Source organism: Parus major, chromosome 4 (genome assembly GCF_001522545.3).
Source record: "Parus major isolate Abel chromosome 4, Parus_major1.1, whole genome shotgun sequence".
NCBI classification, from domain to species: domain Eukaryota; kingdom Metazoa; phylum Chordata; class Aves; order Passeriformes; family Paridae; genus Parus; species Parus major.
Window position 1 is genome coordinate 51,539,270 of NC_031771.1, and position 17,200 is coordinate 51,556,469.

Genomic DNA, 17,200 nt, shown 5'->3' on the forward strand with positions numbered 1-17,200 from the left:
CTTAAGGGGAAGAGAGAGGGGTTTAGGGCAGAGAAGTGGAAGCAATGGACAAAATTATTCTTTGTGGAAAATGTTTTGAAAACCTTAAATCCAATTCTTGCAAGGTGCCTTGATTCATTGCTATTATTTCACATTGCACTTCCAGAATCTCATTGAAGATTAATGTGCAGTTATTCTATTGTCCTTCACCATTAATTAATAAACTACTATATTAAACTTTAACCAATGCCAACTTCTCCTGCTTTTCCATGAATCACATTCTCACCATTGATATTCAATGTTCACAAGCAAACTAATCTATAAATCAATTTTCACTGCTTTATCAAACAGCAGAAAGTAATAAAGAAGGTCACAAATAGTACAGCAGTTCCTTGGAGGTTTGTAACATCATAATTTAAAGCTCAGAAAGATTGAATCAAAAGTTGAATTAATCCCTAAGGGAAGAGATTCTATATAGATTCTATTGATAGATATAGGGCAGCCTGTCTTCATTGGGAGCTGGTGTATTTGTTAATACTTCAGGGCAAAGGAGACTAGTCTTCTCAGCAAAGAAGAAAATGAAATCCTCCATGAGAGGAAGTGAGCATGTCCTCTGCTTCCCATCACTGTGCTCTCCTTACACTGCTCCGCTGGGAAAAGAGAAAGCCAACTCATCCTTTGCTCCATGGTGTGCTCTGCTAAACGGCTGGTGTCTGTGCAATGCAATTATGGAAACCAGCTGGAATACATATATAAATCTTACATGTTGCACTTGATTGGTGTTCATTCCTCAAATGATGCTTTTATTGTCAAACAACCTCAACCCAAAATCTTACCAGTCTGTGAACCCAAAGCAAAGTCAAAGGTGTTTTATTTCAGTGACAAATTTTGAAGTTAAAAATATTTGTTCTTCAGCTGGAAGCATATTCCTCAAAACATGTTTAGCTTTTGAGATTCCTTTGAATTATTGCAGCTTCCTTTCAACAGTCTACTGGAATAATAGTTGTGCAAAGACATTTCTGATTCTCTTTTTATAAAAAAAGTCTATAATCTTAATGATGTGACCAGATCTGATGAATTAAGCTCTTCCTAATTCAAACAGAATTAATGGGGAGAAAAATAATATAAAGAGAAATATTTCTTAAAAAAATTAATAAGGGGCTCAGTTGAAAAAATTATACTCACAGGTTTGGTAAACAGTGAAATCTGAGATGAAATGTACCTTTGGTAGACATGCATGGCAAAGTACAATATGGCAGAAGGATTTGTGCTTGCTTACTGACTTTTCTTCCGCTATTTGCTAGTAGAGAGGAATTGAGCTGCCCTGAGAAAAGGCAACTGGGGAGAAAACATGTACTATTCCAGCCTCTCCAAAATCAGTGATTAAACTCTAACCCTCGTCAGCCTTTTGCATTAACCCTGGCTTGTGTAAATAGTGGACAGTGATCAAATGTTAATAATCTCATGTGCCTTATTTGCGTCATGATAGATTGTTAGCCAGGTATAATGTAAATGAAAGCCAAAGCTAAGTACGAAGTAAAACATGTCCTAAAGAGCAGAATATGCAAATTTCTCTTAGGACTTGTCATCAAATAAAATATTTGCTGCAGTTTATTTTTGACAATCTGTGTTTCATTCTCTATTAAATTAGTACTTATGAAGTAATAAAATGATTACAGCGATAAAGTTACTGCACTATACCTTCAAGAGATCTTCTCATCCTTGGATTATTGACTTTGGCACTATGAAAAACACACATTGGTGCCTTATACTAATTCTTTCCTACTGCATTTGCAGCTCAGGCCTATGCTTGTTTATGCAATGTGTTGGCAGTAAATTTATTTCAAAAAAAAAAATCATCCCCACACTTGAAAACTAACGGAGAGCTTTCTTGTTTTAACCATTTACTGGAACAGCACCACAGCTAACTAGTTTTCTATTGCATGAATAATTTATTGTCATAGCTAAGCATGCCCTGGGTTACACACTCCTGCCAGCAAGTATGGAGTGGTGAGTGCTGTTGCTGAATAATGATTAATTACTCGCCCTTCTGAAGGAGCCCTGCTTTGTAAACTGGTCACACAGCATGTTACGTGGATTGTGTCTGCTATACAAAAGGTTACTTGCAATCACATAATGAGACATAATGATGCACATCACAACAATTCTTTGGTACAAATCTGCACACAATGGAATTTAGACAGAAACCCATTTATTTACATACCTTGTGTGCCAGAGGGTACAAAACATCACTGCACTGCTGAAGTGCTGCCATTGCTCTTCTGCAGTGCTGACATTTTGGATGAGAACAGTGTGATGGCTTCTTCTGGAATCTCCAGCCTCAACTTCAGAGTTGTCCTGTGACAACCTGCAGGCAAACTCTGGGAGGAACTTGGTTGTCACTATGTGTGGACTGTATGAGAGGGATTTTTTTGCTGACACCTGTCCAGCCTCTTGGTGGGAAGCTGGTATGCAGTTCCACCCTGCAAGGTGGAGGAACTGTATTTAGTCTAAGGAAGAAGACCATTCAGAAGTACTATTCTAAAACTTAGAGCCACAGTTCTTCTGAACCCTAGGGGGAAAAAGATGTAGTTGTTCTCAGCTCCTGCTATCTGGAAAACAAGAAGGGCTTGGAACCCTTTTCCCAGGGTTCTTGGGTCCACAGCTGGCAGCACCACTGGAAGAGCAGTGACATCTAGTCGTTCCTGGTCGCAGCCAGAGTCATTTGACTGTCCAGGCAGGATCTCTACTGTTTTTGTCTAAGGCCCTGCTGATTGTGCTCAGCAACTAAGCTGTGGAAATCTGAGGTGTTAGAGGGTTAGGGTTAGGCTGACATGGGGTTTGGTAGGCAATAGGCCTTTTCCTTCTCTGGAGAGGATGGGAAGTCCTGGATTTACATCTCTGTGCCATGACAACGTGGCAAAACTGGCTGCAGCAGCCCATGACATTTCTCTATTCAGGGAGCACAAGGCAACCATGAGGAACTTGTGGGTTTCCAGGAGTCTGGTGGAGTGTGCCAGCACCCTGGCAGGAGGGTGGCTGTACAACCATGGTGGACACCATGGAATAGCTGTTCTATGCCCAGTCAACAGCTGGAATAATTCTGCAGCTAAAAATTATGATTTTTCTTCCACAAGTAGTTCCTTGAGAGGTAGATCATGTGCAGGCTCATTTACTGCAGCACTACCCTGTGCTGGATGGATCCTTTCATCTGTAATAATCTGAGGTGGCTCTGTGGCAGACAGAATGGAGAGTGTTTCTGCCTCTGCTTCTTCTCTTGATTTCCTGAAATAAAATGTGGTGTGCTACATTAACTCCATGCTGAAGGCTTCTACCCTGCCACCAAACTTTGCTTAAGTGGGCTTAACATGATCAGACGGTACTGGAGAATGAGGGCCAGGAGGGAACAACACAGGCAGGAAGCAGAAGCACCTGAGTCTCAATCCTCTCAGGAAATGAGGAAAAAAAACCACAGTAGAATCCTCCACTATCATGGCTGAATAGTATTGGTATTATTTCCTAGCCCCAAGATATTGTTCATCTAACAAATACGTAGTTTCAGATTTGGACCTTTGCATATTTGCAACTAGGCAACTGTAGAGAGATTTATGTGGAAACCTTAATGACAGTAGATAGAGAATGGATGTCAAGCATTGTGTGAAGCCTCACAGCTCTGAAGCTGCATGAAGAGCCATATCAGACATATATCACAATCCCACTGGCTCTTGCTCTGTTACTAAGATGTTGGCATTGTACAGAAGCTGATATATAATTGAAGAACTTACTCATTTAAAAATGGAAAAGGCGTAGCAATAAAAAGTGCTCTGTAGTGAGACTCCTAGAATGCCTCTTCCTTGCAGAAGCAGCTTTGCAGGTACCATTTATGCTTTTACTCCAAGTCTCATGGCACTGGTCTTGCTACACAGTGTTGGGTCTGATGAGATTGGATGAGGTTAAGCTGCCTCAAATAGCTGCTGACTGGCAGTTTATTCCCTCACTTGCTCAACAATGCCAGACTCACTGTATTTCTGGGTGGCAAAGAATACAGTTAGACTAAACAAATGGAATGGGAACCAACAACAAAGTGAATCCTGTGCTGTCCTATACATTTTTTATTCACATTGCACATAAATCTAATCCAAGCTCATGGGAGGACTTTAGCATCCCCTTAAACTCACATTTATTCTCACATTCTTCTCATTCTTTGCACTATTAAGAAAAAGATTTATTTTCTGAAAACTACTCTTAATCATTGTGCAAATAGCAATGGAACATTTACACAAAGTAATAAATAGATGATTTACATCTTAATATGAGACTGGAGATTCTTCTGACTTATTTGTGTTGATTGTGTCTAACACACAGATGCTATTCTTATTCTCTAATAGTAATGTTAATTAAGGGATTTCATTATTCTTATTTAGATTTAGGGTTGGATTTTTTTCTCTGCCACAGTGTGCATGGGACAGTTCTACAAGACAGGAAATTAGTATGTTCAGCACTCCAAAATGCTTAAGATGGAGAAACAAAAAGTTTGGTTTAACTGGTCAAGGCAATAATCTGAAGTTCTTTGAAAGATGCAGATTAATGGGGAGGATGGAAATGCATCTGTTATTATGCTGGCTAGTGTTGTAGCTAGAGGAATGAGTCATACCTTTTGATGATAATGAGAACATAGTGCAGCAGGAGTATGGTCAGCACCAGAGTTTGTCCTTTGCCACAGAAAAGTAGTATTGTCAATTCAAGCACCTCTGAATGTGGGAAAGTGGATTGTCAAATCCTGTTAAAGTGGCTCTTCTCAGAGGAACAGAAGATGTTTTCTCTCTCTCTTTCCTGGTTATATCTGTCTTTATTATATTATACTGCCAAGGGCAGTATCTGGTTCTTGGAACTATTTATTTCTTGTGTGCAGAGAGAAACATTGAGCAATATTTTCATTGTTCCATTTTGCTCACACAGGTTCAGGTAATGCCAAGGAAAATATTCCTTTGGTCAAACTGAAAGTCATACAGATCTTTGGTTCCTTTACAAGGGCTGTAAGACTTGTTTAATATCTAATCTTTTAAGGTGTGTTTAATCTTCAGAAACCCTTCTGTCATGCCTGCTCTTCAGCATACGCACATGCCTGCATGCATACCAGATAAGTAGGATTATATATATGCACATATGCATATAATTACCCTGATATATAAAATATGTGTAAGCATGTAGAGCCCTCATCTGAGATTTGTCACCTACAACAATAAAACATAGACTGCATAGACTGCAATAATAGTTTTCTCTCCAAACAAGGCCATAGGCTATATCTACACCCTTATGTTGCAGAAGAATTATCCTGCAGGCCAGCAAGAAGTTCTGATTTCACTTGTGCTCTGGCTGAGAGTCTTGCAAAAAGCGTTCCTGACAGGGTAACCATCATGAGTGGAGTCAAAAGGAATGCTTTGGGCTCTGTGGTCATGGCAGCTCACTGGTGTCCACACCATCGTTCAGAAACTGGTAGGAAATACACAGTTCCAACCTAACTTGTGGTAATTTATAGCTTTGCAGTTACAGTAACTTAATTCAGGGCTGTCTGAGAAAGAAATAATTGTTCCTTAAGATGTTATTTAGAAACAGATTTGTGTGCTCCATGAACTATTAGTAATGGGCAGACTAAGACCCTCAGAGTTTAACCCAATGAGCCCATGACCAGCTAAAAGATGGAAAGCAGCTGTGCCTGTTTTTCACTCACACTCAACTAGCATCCATTGAAGTTGCTCTGCAGGTATCCTTAGTCCCCAAGACTGTGGAGTCCAAAGCACTTGCACACCATCTTGACTTCTTCTCAGGAACAGAAACTGGCCTGGGGATCCAACAAGTCCCAGGCTTGGCATAATGATGGTATAATCAGGGACTATTTCAACATGAAGGAAATTGCAGTGTCCTTAAATCTGGGATGGTGTATCAGCCAGTCCAAGATATGTGAACTGGTAAGAGGTACTTTCAGCTAACAAACTGCTATGAACCCCTTTCTCCATTTAGACAGGGCTAGATCTGACAACTGAAAAAGGGGTTGATTTTTCCCCCCCCGTTTTCATATGTTCACATTGTGATTAAATTTATAGCTGGCTGCAGTATTTTCAATGCCATTTCCAGTCCCTGGTCATAAACCAGGTAAAATGGTCTCCTTCAACCCCTTCAGTTAACAGTGACGACATTTTAAGAATTTGTTTCAGCTCCTGTATTTAAGAATTGTATTTGTTTGTTTGATTGTTTGTTTATTACAGCACATTTTGGTACTTTTCAATAGTGTCTCTAAACTGGAATAGTTCATATTACATGTAGCAACACCAGGTGGGTTCTCAGCACAGCCTTCCCAGGTCACCTTAAATCACTACAGCTTTGAGGAAAATGGTGGGAGCATGTTGGGTCCTGCAGGAGTGCCCAGGACACCCACACTAACACTTACTAACACTTACTCTAACGTCTAAGTTTTGTACTGTGTTGCATAGAGGCTCAGCACTGAAAGTTCCCAGTCTATTTTTGGGTGTTGGTACCATGGTCCTTCAGGGGTAAGAAGTGTATGTCATTTCTGTTGATGTCTGACTTTGCATTTACAGTATGTGACACTATACTATTTATTTAATAAGATCTATCTACTTCCATTTAAGAAATCTTTTTATTCAGATCTGTAAAGGGAGATAATTGCTCAGTTCTACTGATTGTCTATTATTAAGGAAAAAAGTATTTAAAGATTTGAAGATACCCCTGCTGCACTCTTCAATGGCTTTACAATTTCTTCCTTGTGTTTTTATCACTTCAGCATTACACTAGCTTTCCTTCAGCTTTTGATGAAATCACTGAAAAAACGGGCTCTGGGAAAGTGCTTTATCTGGGATCCCAAAGTCAAGTTTGTTCCAAAGATGTTCATGCTTTTCAGTCTACATATTTAGACCTCTCTGGTGATACTACAAAATCTTTGCAAATGTTCACATTGTTTTTCAAGGCTTTGGGTTACTTTGCTAGAGAGATGTTTCTTTGTGAATTAAGTGCTCTTTGAGGATAAAATATTCATCAGAAGTCTTCAGAGTTACAATATCATAATTTTCATCATATTGCTTTGAAAAGATATAATTTATATAATTTCTTTAAACTTACTTTCCTAGGGCATATGTAAAAAAGGACTTTTCCTGCCTCCTTATTGAACTTCATAGCAATTATGTACTGGGGCAAAGCACAATCTCCAGCCAGCCCATTTGGCTGAAGATCTGATTAAAAACGTCTTCTGGATTTATTTTTGGCATCCTTTTGCACTCATACATTGTTTTACTTTCCCTCTCTATGTATTTTCCTTATTATGTGGTGCTCCCTTCCAATAATATCTAGGTAAATTGCAGGTATATAAATGGAGGCAATTAACAAAGTAAATAAAAATAAAACTATTTGTGTCTAGTGGCACATACTAACAGTGTGTAAATACATCTATACACACATATAAACACGTGCATATGTGTGCATATATCTTTACTCTGAAAATATTCCCAGTTTGAATAAGGAAAATAAATTCTGGAGGGAGTTGCTTAATACCTTTCACAGGAAAAACCCCAGATGACCCTTGAGGATGGTCTGATAGATATGAATTGCTACTGGCATTATGCAATTGGAGAAATGGGCCTACTGTGCCAAGAAATGAATCAATTTAGTCATAAACACTATAGCTAAGTTGATTCAGGGTTTATCTAAAAAAGCCCAGCAGGTTTGGTGTTAAATGAAAGGCACAATATTAATTTGGATGGCAATTGTTTTTCCATAATGCTAATTTGTACTAAGCATTCTGATTTACATAAGAAAACAAAGGCCAGATATTAGGCCAAGGGGCACAATCAAAATTTGGGTTCAGCTATGGGAGAAAGCAGGTTGCTGGAAAATAATTCTAAAACCAGTTTTTTTACCTTTTGCCAACTTTTAGTCCCTAAGAATTTTCCAGTGGAGGAGTGGGCACATCTGTCACTAAATGTTATCCATTACATGCATACTTACTTTCCTTAATTATCCTCCAGAGTTCTGGTGAAAGTTAACTTGAGAGGCTCTTGGACCACAGGCTGAGAAAACCTGCAGTGTTTTCTCTGTTGATTTCTTTCTCACCTACTCCTTGTCTTTTGATTCCAGTCTCCATCTTTGTGGTCACAACAGCCTCTTATTCATCAGGTATCTGCCTAGATTTATCTACAGGCACTTTGTTGCTCTCATCTAATGCTCCTCTTGACCCATCTTGTAATGCAGCCCATGATGGAACAGGTGGGGTTATTTCTCTTGAAAAATGACAGATTTTTCAGTCTGGTCCAGTTGAGATCACTGCTTCTGGATCAGTTGACTTCTGGATTCATTTTGTGCCTTGAACCGGGAACTGAACTGATACCATTGGTAGATAAAAGTTTTCAGTGTGAGCTTGTGCATGTGGGTAGGTCTGTGTTGAGTTATGCAAAGTCTCCCCAGGAAGAAGAAGAAGCTCCCACCATTGTGATGGATCCATGGGCCCATCTCTGCTCCTCCCCAGTCCTGCAGCTCCAGTTACCAGAAGCACAACTTCTGTCAGTCTCAGGGTCAAAACCATTACCTAAAGATAGCCAAACAGATTTATTGAACCTGTCTCTTACCACAGAATAAAAAATTTTAAAAATGAAACTTTCATTTTTAAAAAAAAAGATTTTTTTTCCTTGAGAGTCAGCTCAACTTTTTAATGAATGAAAAGATAAATAATCTTTAAAACAAAATTATGTTACTTCTATTTCAGTTAAACTCATCAAGATGCAACCAACAGTTAATAGCTATTCACAATAAAGTTTCTTAATTAATTTTCTTGAATTAAGAAACTGTAACTCCCATATATTGAATTTGTTAATCTTGGTAGTGAATTAAGGATACATACTATATAATCCTCATTTTCCAAGCTTATTTAGTTGAAATTTGAGTTTGTCCTGCATCATCATTATCATACCACCTCTTTACAACATTACATCATTGTTATCTATTAACATACTATCTGAAAGCCAAGAGTATATCTAACTTCTGATTATGGTAACAATATGAGTTCCCTTTTTTGTCAAGATATACTCTCACTTAAAGGATTGACTTACTTTATCCTTGCAGAATGCATTGTCTATACACTTTCAGAATGTATAGCCTGTGTACTGGCTGTAGTTCACCTAGTCTTAGGTCTAGAACTAGTCTAGTCAGGTTCCAAGACTTGCTCCCAGTCAGGGGACTTTCTGTACCATTTCCCAACTCTCGTAGCCCATGCAGCTTTTACAATGATTAGGAGCAAATGGTTGTCACTTGAGGTACTCATTCCTCTTCATTAATAACGTAGGAAAGATGATTTAGAGACCTAAAATTTGAATGGATGAAATCAGATGTAATGACACCTGTTCTTGTGGTATACCTTACCTCAGCCCCTGGCAGTAGCTGTGTTTGTCATTACCTAATGAGGAGAACACATGCTCATTTATTTATTAAAAACATGTGTATGAGTCTCTGTGTGCCAAATAAATAGCACTCAATAAATTGCCCATTCTTGAAGAAGCAAAGGAAGTTTTGATATGTAGAGTCTCCACCCCATAAAGAAGGTTATTACTCTTTTTCCTCCTTCCCAGTGTCTCAGAGAGGAATGACATCACTTCTTCCTTGTAGCAATGTGGGCACAGTCAGTGCTCTGAGCAAACTGCAGCTGGATTACTGCAGCAAAAAGCCTGTGGCTGGAAGAGTTTGAAATACAGAAATGCAGCTCCAAGTCCTCTCTTCTGCCCAGAATCCAACATAGACATTCATTATTTCATTGCACTGAGTTATGATTCAGATTTGTGAGAGAAAGAAATAAAGTTTTAAAATCTCACCAAAATCCCAGGCACTCGTTTGCAGTGATATAGAGATACCAAAATCCATGCAGGTTTTTTTTCCTTATTCATTGGTAACAGAAGAGAATTAATGTTCGTGGTGATTTACTATCTCTGAAGAAGTCATGTCCTTTTTATTTTTAAACCTAAGGAAAAAAAAAAAAGCTTCAAAGTGCAAATCCTTTCAAAAAAATAGATCTCTGGCTCTAGCAAAATAAAAGTCAGACTTTCAAAAGAAAAGCAGATGTTTCCTTAAATTAATTAGACAAACACTTCCTAACAATGGCACATTGTAATGTCCTATAAATCACACTACTATATTATTTTACCTTATCCTTGTACTTATTGCTCAGACCAAGGTTTAAATATATGATTTATATAATGAACCATTAAAATTTTGTAACCTTGTTGTGCTTTACCATTCTTGCTTATCAAACAGTAATAAAAATAGCCAAAGGGAACTGAAGTTATGCTAGTAACTTTGTCAAAGAAAAGCAGTTGCTGCGAGGTCCATTTCTTTCTCCTTTTTCCCACTGGCAATCATACATTACACTGTGACCCCAAAGACTGTTTGCTATTTCTTTTTCACACATGCCTATGCAGGAACATGGATTCTCTAGAGTGGGTTTTACTTTGCCCCTGGCCTTTTAGGCATTCTCTCAAAACCTATTCTTGCAATAGTAACCAATTAAACTAGTTACTAAGAAAGAAGCATGTTTCAGCACTTACGTTAATTGAACTGTTACAAACTAAATATGATTCCAAATTGTTTCTGTATTCCAAATCACTTCATGCATGCAGATAAAATGAAAAAATTACTAAATCGTTTTGAAATGTGCAAATCAGGCATACAATACTGACATTTAGATCTGTGACCTGATCACAATGTAGTAAGTACCTTTGAAAACTTTGCAGATTTTAAAGCTGTCATACGAAACCCCTGAACCACTGCCTGATGTGATATTCAATAAGTGGAAGTCAGGCTGCAATCAAATGGTGGAACTGTCTGCATCAGGGTTTTACTACCAATTTACCCAGAAAATAATCTTTCCCTGATTCATTTCACGGGCCAAGTAAGAAAGGAGGAATGACTTAATGTATAAAACACATGCTTTATTCTTTGGGACCTTGGTTTGAGTTCAATTTTTGGTCCTAACTAAAATGAGCAGCTCAATCCCCAATGAACAGTAGTCCATATCACTGAACTACCACACACGATTAGGCACAATTGGCTGTCTATGCTTAGGAGAAGTTGAAGAGTGATTTAGCATGGAAACTAAATCACTTCTTTCAGCTGTAAAGCAGAGGGCCCTTTCTGGGACTCTGAGACCAAAAAAAATACACAAACCATATTGTTTCTTTTTTTCAGCATTTCTTTGGTACAATAAAAATAAGGGATAGGAAAAGGCTCATTCTCTAGTAATAAAAGCCATATGGCAGCCCTAATTTGCAGCTATTCTCTTTTATTAAGAAATTAGTAACTACCGTAACTGGCAGAGTGATGGTGAAAATACTGGTACATGGAACAAATGGATGCTGCTAAAAAAGAGAAAGGGGGGGGAAAAAGATGCAGAAGAAAGGCAATGATGTTGGAAGCTGGCAAAAGCTTTTCTCTCTGAATCCTGGAGCAGGAGAAATGCTTGCTGGGTAATACATCTATCTAGTTATATGTCATACATGACCACACTATTGAAGGGTTTAACTGTTCTGGGATTTAAAGGTGTCACTACTGGGATAAGCTGCACCTGTACACAACAGAGTAGTGTAAACTATTTTGCCAGTGGTGGAGTGGTGAAGCTCTAGCAGAGAGGTGATTTGAGAATACCAGGGCTTGCACAGGAAGGAGAGGGCGATAGCTGCATGGGCTGTGTGAGCACAACGAGCTCAGTGAGGGGTGAAGGCAGCTGCAGAACCACTAAGCAGGGGATTAGAGGGAAGCTGAAGGGGAAAAAGAGCCTACATCAGTGTGGTGTATAGAGAGAATTAAATTAAGTCACTGGATCTATTTCATAATACTCAATCAGAGGATATTGGCTAGTACAATGGAAAAGAGAGATTTAGCATCTGTACCTAGAACCTTCCTAAATCAAGGCTCAGAATAAGACTCTAATATTAGGTATAAACAGGCTCTGTCAAGTACTAGAAGAGTCTTAGTGTGGTGCTCCACTTTGAGAAATGGGACATGGTAGCTTGGCAGTGGGATGCACAGGCATGGCATTCAGCACCTGAGCTGGTGCAGTCAGGGTGATGTCCTGAGCCTGGCTGGTCAGAGCATTCCTGTGGAACAGTTCTCCATGGCATACAGACAGGAGACCAAGAGGGCAGTGGAGTAGACTCTCAGCCCTTACACTGCAAACTTCTGTTCAACTCTGTTACTAACATTAGACCTCAAATTCACAAGCTTTTATTTTTAACAGTGATTCAGTGATTTTTTTTATTTTTTTTTTTCTTTCTCAGTGATTCCATTAATTTTCATTATGAACTATACTTGCCTCTTTCATCTCAGGAAGAAAAGACTATGACTGGAGGTACGTGACAGCTTTCCCTTTTTAGTTGCTGGAAATAAGTTAATAAATGCAGTCACAATCCAGGATACCATTCTCATTCCTTATTGATACCAACTATACTCTAACAATGAATTTCAAAGTGCTGCTGATGTAAACTCTACCTGAAGCCTGTTTGATCTCAGATAAGCATCTTCATTCCATTCTTCATTTCAAGAAAAGAAAATCTTACTGCACAGAAACATATTCATGTGCTTTGGGTTCAGTTCAAGATAAGCTGTGCTTTGCAGAAAACCTAATTAATATCAATCACAAGGAAAACAGAAATTGGAAGGAAATGTTCTTTCATTTCTTGATAAACAGATCACCTATGATACATACAGAAATGGACATACCAATTTGCTTTATTATGAAAGTATCTCCCTGCAGGGAGGATTTTTTTAGGGAATAAAGAGGTAGTTGCACTTTTGCTCTTTTGTACATGACAGTAACTTTGTTCTGTTAAATGAGAGTTGAATAGTGTAAATCAGACTAGAATTACATCCTGCAAATGCAGGTTTAGTGGCATTTAAAAGTGTTTACTCCCAACACTCAAAATAATAATTACTAATGATAACTCATAAATACATCTTTTAATATTCCTATAATGTGTTTCAGGAATTACTTTTCTCCTTTCTCTTCCCCCCTGCCAAAGGCAAAGCCACAGCTTATGACCTAAGAGACCTTATGGGCTTAGAATAGAACCTTTAGTGATAAATATTCATATTTGGAAAAATCTTGCAAAATTAGAGCAGCTAACTTTTGTCACAAGTCTGTATCACATCATAATATTTTAGCTGACCTTTAAGGAATTTTGCTGTTGACCAACACCCTTTCCCATCCATGGATTTCAGTCTTGGACATATAGCACTGGCTATATAGCAACTTCCAAATGAATGTAGAAGTTAGTTTAGATCTGATTCATAAAATTTCTATGCACAAAGCAGAATTCTGCTCTTATGAGTGCTCTAAGTCATACTGGGAAAGGGAGGGTTTGGAGGAAAGGTCACCAATCTTTAGAGAACTCCCTACCTTGACTATCAATCCACCTTTAAAGTCCTTGATGTCCACGTTTCAAGTGACAGTATGGTATATACTAAGCTTTTGAAGAGATACAAGCATCAGATGGTTTTGTTTTATCAAGACATTGACTCAACGATGAATTTATATGTGTGTGGAATATAATTCTCTTTGGCTCCAGGTGAATATTAAAAAAAGAGAAATATTCCATTATATTACTTCCTTTGTGCTTCCCTGTACTTTCACCTTTGTTCTAGCTTGCTTTCTGCTGTCTTTGTATGATTTTTAGCTGCAACATTCAGGGTTTGCTCACACAAAACTACCCAAAAACCCAACAAAACAACCAAAGGACTCATCCATTAATACACTAAACGTTTAAAGGAAATGTTGAAACAAAGGATCATTGAAGTGACTGGTACAGGATAGCTGAGGAAGCCCCTCTTTTTCCTCTTAACACCTGTGTGCACACATATTTTAATGTATTTCAGATTATGTCCCTTCACAGCCTCTTCTTTCCTCGTTTAGTGATATGCTATGTTTGCCTTTGAGAATGGTTTCTTTTTGGCATCCCCGGGCAATATCAAGGGAGCTTCTGATGCAATGAGTCACTTTAAGGACACAGAATCTCCTGCCCATGCTGAAAGGACCAATATTTTCATTGGAAGACAAAAAAGTAAGAGGAAATAAAATGGTTGGAAAAGCCTCCTTTAACAGCTTGGAAGGAGATACGAAGAAGGAGATGAAGAACAGAAAACATTGTCTAAAGATGAAGCTCCAGACCTTGGACTATTTCCTGATTCAGAATGTGTGCACTGCTATTTAGCTACTGGCCTGTAAACTCTTGATGGTCCATACAAGCAATTCATGTCATTGCTTGTTGGCAGGTGCCATTAGCAGCCTGTAAGTCAGTCCTTAGGTATTTCTGAAAATTAATGCATCTCTAATGGGGGGAAAAAAAAATAGTAAGAGCTACCACACTAGTTAATGCTTCTTTCTCCTCCCTTTTATTTTAATTTCTTATTGTTTATCTGCACTGACATTAATATATGACCTATCCAGTCTACCTTCAACTGCAGAGACTGCCTAGCAGTCTAGCTGCTTCAATGCCATTTTACTGTCAAAATACATCCTCAGATACTTGTTTCCTTGAACCCCTGCACACAGACTTTCTGCTGAAGTTTCTCCATCTGAAAGATAGCTGGGGTATGCCTGTGTGGTATATCTGTAATAATAAACCTTAGCTGCAGCATGGACCTACTTCACAGAATGCATTTGGGTATTGTATTAAGCTGGAAATAATATGGAAAGTATTCAGAGGAATGGATTTATGTTGGTGTTTTTCAAGTAACGTTGGCTTTGAGGCATAGTATATGTATCTGTCAAAATAATACACACAGCTCTGCAGTTAACTGTTTACAAAGGATTAAAGTTTAGCTCCTAATAAGATGTTCTCTCTGATGCTTTTGCACTTGCTACCTAATACCATGAGAAAAGTCTGTACAAATTATGAAGAGAATGTAGAAATTCATGCAGATCCAAAATATTCTGTTCAAAGGTAGATAGAGTGAAAATCCAGGATAGAAAACGCTGTCCAGACAAAAGCATTTCTTGCATATTGTAGGAAGGAAAGTGGAAACAAACCTTTATTGAAGTTCAGGAATGATTTAGACACATTTCTTGATTTTGGTTGGGTTACTGTAAGGCAAAAGAACCATAAAGGTGTAATAGTAGACCTCACATTTCTACCAGCACTTCAGATGAAACACTCCTGCCCTGCCAAATAACTCAATAAGCTATTAAAAGAGAAAATATTTTTGAGAATTTTGACTACATAAAAGTCACAAGGAATCAGTATTAAATTTACAGGTAAGTATTGCCTATTTGCTTTTTTTTAAAAAAATTTGTCTCTCCATTATTTTGAATGTTTATCATCCCCAGTCTCCTTTTGGCAGCATGTCATTCTTTGAAAAAGTGAAAGCAGATACTACATAGCTACTCCTCTGCAGCTGTGTTTCGAAGTTAGCTGCTCTTTATTTTCTAATTGGGAACCATTCTAGCATATGGGCTCACCTTTGGTAAAAAATATTATCATTCTGCACATATCCACTGAATAACTAAGATTTTGGAAGCAAAAATTACTTCATTAAAAACAAAATGGAAACAGTGAAATGGCATTTAAAATTAGAAAGATGACTGGGGAATTTTTAAAATCAAGTGAAAAAATGTAAAAGTAGAAAATCACAGTTTTCTGGATATGCTCTTCAGCTGAAACCATAGAGATGCTGTAATCTCAAAGCTAGAACACATTAAAAGTTGAAAAAATTAAACCAGCTAATAGTATGGTCAGGTGACCAAACATCATCTGGACTAGGGACTGTCACTGCTTTACAAATGCTAGAAGCCTAAAAAAGAGAAGTTTGTGGCTTCAAACATGAATTTGGAATATCATAAACTTTATGGAAATATGATAATTAGAATTTTAGCATCATAGACTCATTTAGAGTGAAAAATACCTTTAGCATTGAGTCCAGCTGTAAACCCAACACTACCAAGCCCACTGCTAAACACTTCCCCAAGTGCCACACCTCCATGTCTTTTAAATACCTCCATCAGTGGTGACTCAACCACTTCCCTGGGCGGCCTGTTCCAATGCTTGGTGATCCTTTCCATTAAGCAATTTTGCCTGATGTCCAATCTAAACCTCCCCTGGTGCAATCTGAGACAATTTCCTCTCATCCTGTTACCTGGGAGCAGAGGCCAACCCCCACCTGGCTAAAACCTCCTTTCAGGTAGTTATAGAGAGTGATAAGGTCTTCCCTGAGCCTCTTTTTTTCCAGACTTAACAAATTCAAATCCCTCAGCTGTTCCTCATAAGACTTGTGCTCTAACTGTGTGTTGTCAGGGGGACAAAGTCTTCAGGAAAGATAAAGATTTCCTGGAGAGCAAGTAGTGGTAGAGCATGTGACAGCATTCAAAGAGTTAAATTTTCTGATTAATTTAAACATATCAACAGATAGTATGGATTCTGTACAGACCTTTACTCTGCACCAACACAGAAAAATGCCTGCACTGCCTGTTGACATGAGCCACCTGTTCAGGTTAGTTATAATACCTCATTGTGACAAACAGCAAGATCCAAGAGGCTATTATGATAGGGTACTTCAGTAGTAAATTAGGATGTAAATTAAGATGTCAGAGACACAATATGATGCCAAGGTTAAGTTTTTTGATGTAATGAATTATTGTTTAGTGGAGAGAAAGCCAGACATCCCAGAGGAGAAAAGCAACTCTGTACTACCAGAAGATCTGGTTTGAAACTTTGCTACCAGTAAACCAGCACAGAAGCCTATGATGTACCTATATTCAAAAACCTGGTTTGAACTCCAAAATCCAACAGAAAGTGGAAATTAAGAGTGGATATTTAAAAGATGTAAATCTCACATTTTTCCCATTTAGCCTTTTACTATTTTAACTATGAATGCAGCATTAGGAACTCTTCTTGCCCTTGATGTCCCTTGTAAGCATCCGCTCCAGGCGAGCTTTGATTTTCCTAGCAGCATCCTTACATTCACAGGCAATTCATAGTTCCTCCATAGACTGAGAAACCTAGAGAAATAAGAAGCAAGCACAGTTCACAAGTGAATCTGTGGCAAAAAGGGAAAATTGCCTATGATTCATAGCATATTCATAAAAACCTCTAGAAATTAACTTAAATTTGCTGAGGATTTTAAACTATTCAGTTTAAGGAAGACCAGAATAATGGCAGACTGTTGCCAAGGGATTCTA